We start from the raw sequence: 6000 nt of genomic DNA on the forward strand, positions 1-6000 counted from the left end.
AATGAAGAGATTACTTTTTAAAATATACGCTGCCACCTTTTAACCTTTGATTTTTTCAGCAAACTGCTTTAAAACTTCTCACACAGAGACACACGTGAGTCATATGTTGTGAACAAATAACAATGTTGTTTATTTGAGAGAACTGGAACAAAACAGGCATTAAGCTTAGCTGTTTCAATATTGAATAAAGCGAATGGTTTCTTTAAGCAGTTCAAAAGTTAGTTGCACATAACACTCCTCTCTCCCTCCAGAAATTACTGACAGGATTCCTCTCTGCCCAGTAATCCTAAACTACCCCACAGATAGCACTTTCCTGGATCTGTCTCTCCACTTCACCAGCTATCCTTCCCAATAGCTGTAAAGTTTCTCACTAACTAACTCTGCTGGCTAACTGACCAACTTCAGGCTTCTCTTCTCTTCTTCACACCAAACCCTAATCTTCCTTCTTTGACACCCAGACTCAATCTGAGCTGTCAGATTTTAAAACGTCCCCTTAAAGACATTTTTTCCTTTTCTCATGTTAAGCTCCGCCCACTCTCTCCCAGCCAATCATTAACTCCCCTCATTTCCCTCCAAGCTGCTCCTAATCATGTCCCCTTCAGGATATAAGATTCTAAGATGGATGCCCCCAGGCACCCTTCTAAAATGGCTGCTGAACTTCCTGGGCCTATTTTTCTGAGCTTTTCCTGACCTAACAGGTAGGGAATTCATGACATCCCTACACCCAGAAAATATGGGATTTTTATGTTGGTTTAAATGTTCACGGGTTATACATGTCAGTTCCTGATTGGTTGCATCCTAAAAACATGGCAACAGTTGACTAGAGGGCAAAAACTTTATCCTGGCAAGAGAAACTTTGTCCTCCATATATTTAATGAAGTTTGTGACACACAAACAAAGGCTTTGCCATGTAATCAACTTTCCCCATGTTTTTATGATAAAAGCAACGAGGAACAGACATTTTTTATAACCCAGGAACCCTGTTGTTCCCAGACACAAGTATACAACCAAACAGAACCTGTATGGAGAGATGGCCATGCAGGCTCTGAATGATAATAATAATGACAAAGTTCTGTTCCTGGCTTGAAAGTGTCAGTTCCTGTTTAATAGTATAGTTCTGATTTTGAAAGCAGTGGTCCTACTCCACAAACTTTGTTTGTGTGGCACAAACTTCATTAAACGTGTGGAAGATGAAGGTTCCCTTGCCAGGACAACGTTTTCTCCCCCTAGACAACTTTCACCATCTTTTCAGGATAAAAGCAATGAGGAACAAATATGTATGACCCAGGAACAAATCTCATTCAAACGATGCACGTATTCACATCTGTACATTTAAAGTTATTTTTTTATTTTAGAAAACACCGAAATTGCCAGCGAATGTCTCGAGGTGGCCATCTTGCAGGGTTTGAAATCCCATAACAAAGCAGCAAGTCTGGCCATCACAGGGAGAAATGCCAGGACCAACAGGTCTGTGTGCAGACCTGCTTTCAGGTCCCTGCTTTTTTTTTTTTTTTGGTTGGTTAGTTGGTTTTTGATGGTTTGGTTTGGTTTGGTTTTGCTCCTCTTGGAAAACCTGTGATTTGGTGCTCTCTGGCAGCGCCCTTGGTGCTCAAGAAATGGCGCATATAACAGTAACAGGACACATAATTACACAAATGAGAATTGGGACATGCTTGTAACTTCCAGTTCATATACCAAGGCTCAGGAGATCATATGATCACACAAAGCCATCTTACATTATAGCCCCCTTCTACCCTGCCATATGTTCCAGATGATCAGATGATCAGTTTGTCATTGATGTGGAGTTTGAGATTGCTGATTTTTTTCTATAAAATGGGTTGAATCCTTAATATAATGTGTAGTGAGCCCAATATGGGTTTGTAGTTATGAAGCCAGAAGTTTTGCCAAATCATATGTGGGGGTTCAGTGGTGTTCACAATGGGTTTGAACATAGTGGTGACCTTATGGATTTTTGGAAGTCCAAAAGGCTAGGGGGTAGAGCTTCAATCTGCATAGATGTTGTCATATGTTAAGATTAATTGAGGAGTTCTTAACGAAAGTGTTGGTTTTCCTGGTGATTTTGATGGTTGGGTCCTCTTTTAGTTTTTTTGTATGTTGAGAGATCCAGAAGTTGTCTGATATTTTTCTTAGCATTTTTCTGTTTTCATGATAGAATTTCCCTTGTCTGCTGGGAGAATAATGATTTTTGGATCTGAATTGAAGTCTTTGATGGCTTTTCTTTCTTTCCTGGTTATGTTGCTGGAAAAAAGTTTTGCCTTTTTCAGGATCTTCGCTGTTTCCCCTCTTGCTTCCTCTGCTTCTTCCTGAGGGAGATGGTAAATCACTGATTCAGCATTGCCAATGATGTTTTCTACTGGGATCCTGATGGTGGTAACAGCAAAATTGCCTCCTTTTTGCTAGGATGGATACTTTGTCATCTGAGAGTTGCCTATCGGTCAGATTGATGATGGTCCACTATGTATCCAGTTCGGGTTTCAGTGGATGCTTTTGGAATTTATAGATTTGTTTTGTTTCTGGCTTTTGGTATGGTAAGCCATGTCCTTCTCCATTTTTCTGTAGGTAAAATTGTCTATTTTATCCCAGTCTTGAATATTCATCTTTTGTTTGGTGTTGATATGGAGGAATAACAATTCCTTGTCTGTGTTTGCAAGTTCTTTGCAGATGGTGTGGATTCTCTCACGTAAAAGGTTACGTTCCAGGCGGTCATAAATATGGTGAGCCTGTGGTGTTTTGAAGGTCTTTTTGGTTGTGATAAATGATGGGATTGTTTCTGTCTCTCTGCAGTGTAGAAGAAAGGATAGAGAACACAGTAGATGTGCTTTCCTGATCCATAGTTTTTCCAATCTTCATTTCCAATCTCCAATTTCCAATCTTGGAACAGTTTTTTCCCCTCTCCCCATAGAAATGTTCAATATGTTGTTGGAGGCTTCCATGTCTGGAATCACTGGGTTGCTGTGAGTTTTTCAGGCTGCATGGCCATGTTTCATCATTGCCTCACTATTGCTGGAACATGGCCATACAGCCCAACAAACTCTCAGCAACCCAGTGATTCTGGTCATGATAGCCTTCGACAACACATTACCAGAGATTGTAGGCATCTCACCAGGATGGATGACATTATGGATCTCTTACAACCTTTTGTCAATTTCTCCCAAATGCATGTACATATAAAAAAATGAAAGAGGGCATTATGTCAAGTGTTGACTTAAAAGAATTCCAAAATATATGAATCCAAGCCAGCCAAGTTACACAGAAAGAAATAGAACTTAATATATAATCTCAAGAAGCTAGCAAATGTTTCTCTCCAATGAAAATCAAGGGGACTCATGAAAAGGTCCCATTTTGCTTGGTTTGTGTGCTATATTTCTCCCTTCATGGAAGATGGCTATCTAAAGGTTTTGATCTGCTAAAGAATGCAATAGTTGGCACAAACCAGCCTGAACCAAATGTCTTAACTTCTAACATTGGAATGAAGTAAAACCACCGGAATGAAGCCCTAGGAAAATGTTTTCCCTAAGAGAGCTAAAGTTTGCTTTCAAGATGAGGAGAAGTATGTAAAAAGTCTGTATTATGAAATGGGATTAGAGGATTATGGCAGGTTTGTCTTCTGGCACCTGGCAAGTTCAGCAATTGGCCTGCATTTCCCTGGCTAACAGAGGACACATAGGTTAGTCGGATTTCAATGTCACTTTAGGACAAGTCCTCACTCCACAAGGATGTATATGCCATGGAACTTGGGCATAGCTGGAAATGCTTCAGTTAAGGGTTTTTGAGAATTTAGGATCAGGAATCCATAATAAAGATATCATTTGTCATGTTATGTCAGCATATAAATCTAACTGTCCTCAGCTTTTCATGCTTTGCCGTCTCATTGTTGCAATATTTTTGGCGAAGATGAGATTGGAACCAAATGTAACTCTGCTGACATTTTGTGCATTTTAAACCCATAGTTTATAGGTGATGTAAAATGGTATTTAACGCTAAAACACAAAGAACATTTGATGGTTGAAAACAAGATCATTTGCCAAAACCACACATTCAAGCAATGCCAACAGTAAAACTTTTAGATTCCGTTGTAAAAAGACAGACACATTAGCATTCATATTTTGCATTTTAAATTCAAATGTTATATGCAAGAACTACAATTTTGGGGAAATTTGGATTTCGCCAAATTTGACTTATGACTTTAATATTTGTCAAGTCTGTTTACTCTCTTACCAATCACTGCAACACTGGTAATGTTAGTTCTGTTTGTTTTGACTCGATCCTTTGGTTAAGTAATTAAAACACTTTTAAAATATTAGTTATTTTGCTCTTACCCTCAATTTATGCACAAGGTCAATTTTTCAGGAGTATGTATGGTTAAGTCACTCCATTTCTGGTGTAGAACTAACTCCTTCATGATGTTCACAATCACAAGCCAACATAGTAAGATAATCACATACTTCAGGTGCTGGCTCAGGCAAAGCCATGTGCTGCTTTCCCATGATCTTTAGTGGATGTCATGAATACAGCAAAATGAATAAAAGAGGGGGGTTTTATTGGGGGGGGGGGTTATACCAAGGGCCAAGAGCTTGTAGCATTTAGCTTTTAAAAAGTAAATATTTTAATGACTCCAGGAAACTAGAGCTGTTTTTGTTTTGTTTTTTAATAATGTAATTTTAACCGTTACCAATTACTTTGGCAGTTTTGGGACAACTATAATAATTTTATTTTAAAAGTAACTTTCCAAGTCCTAACACAGATGGTGTAGGTGTGTGTGAACTGGATCCAATAGAGCAGTGGTTCCCAACCTTTTTTTTTTTACCATGGACCACTTGACCAGGGACCACTTTGTCCAGGGACCACTGTCCAACATTAGTCCCAAAAGGGTTACAAATCAGTTTTGGGTCAACTTTAGAGTTGATTTGGTTATTTGGGGTGCTGATTCAGAAAATTGTATTGGATAGACCACATTGAGCCACAGTAGTTAAAGTGATATCAAATGTGTTGTACTCTTCAATGTAGATGCACCCAAAATCTGCCCCTTCACATGTTGTTGGGCTGCAACTCCCATAAACCCTTATTAACGACTAGGTCTGATGGGAACAGTAGACTAAAAGCATCTGGAAAAACCACAGAAAAACAAGGAGATAAAATGGTATAGTATCACAGGACTTGAAAATGTTTCAGGAGTTTTGGATTGCAATCAAGAGGGATATGTAGCACAAAAGCAACCTTTCCAAGCTCGATTCCTATAAAAGGAGAAGGGGTATCACTAAAACATGTGAAATCTTGGGTTATTTAAAACACCAACCCATGGATAATAAGACTGGAATTATAACCCACTAGGTTTCTGTGGCATCTGTCTACTTTTTATTATATAAATATATCAACCATAAAGGAGCAAATGATAGGCCCTAGTACAAATGTTTTCATGAAAGACCTATTTCCCAGGCATATTTGAGCAAGTTTCTTTCCCAAACCACTGAAAACAAGCTCAATTTCCTTAAAACGCTTCGAGGTACAAGACTGAAAATGTAATTGGCAGAAAGCTGCAGGGAGGCATATCGAATGTTCCACTGCTTGGAGGAGAACCCAAGTTGACAATGTTTTTGGAGTCTTAAAAATGGTAGTATGTTAAAGCAGAGCACAGAGTAGGCAGTTTCAAATTAGACAGTTCTCAGAGATGTTGGATTCCCATCATTCCCTGGCAAAAATCATATTACACACTTTGTATGCCATTTTGCAAAATAAGAAGACAACTTTGAAGGAAAACAGAGCCCTTTTGGAGGAGGCATTAGGACAGGTGCCAAAGGAGTTATTAAGAAAATATGCCCCTGGGGTGAACAATGAAACCAATGTGCCATTCCCTAGAAACCCCACAGTGTTTCCCAAATCTAATACTTATATATCCTGTCAACTGATAAATTATTTTTTTAATGTTTTCAGCTATCTGTGTTTATGGTCATGAATTACTCTCTCCATTTTTAATAGTCA

The sequence above is a fragment of the Anolis sagrei genome, chromosome 1 (genome assembly GCF_037176765.1).
Source record: "Anolis sagrei isolate rAnoSag1 chromosome 1, rAnoSag1.mat, whole genome shotgun sequence".
In the NCBI taxonomy this organism is placed as follows: domain Eukaryota; kingdom Metazoa; phylum Chordata; class Lepidosauria; order Squamata; family Dactyloidae; genus Anolis; species Anolis sagrei.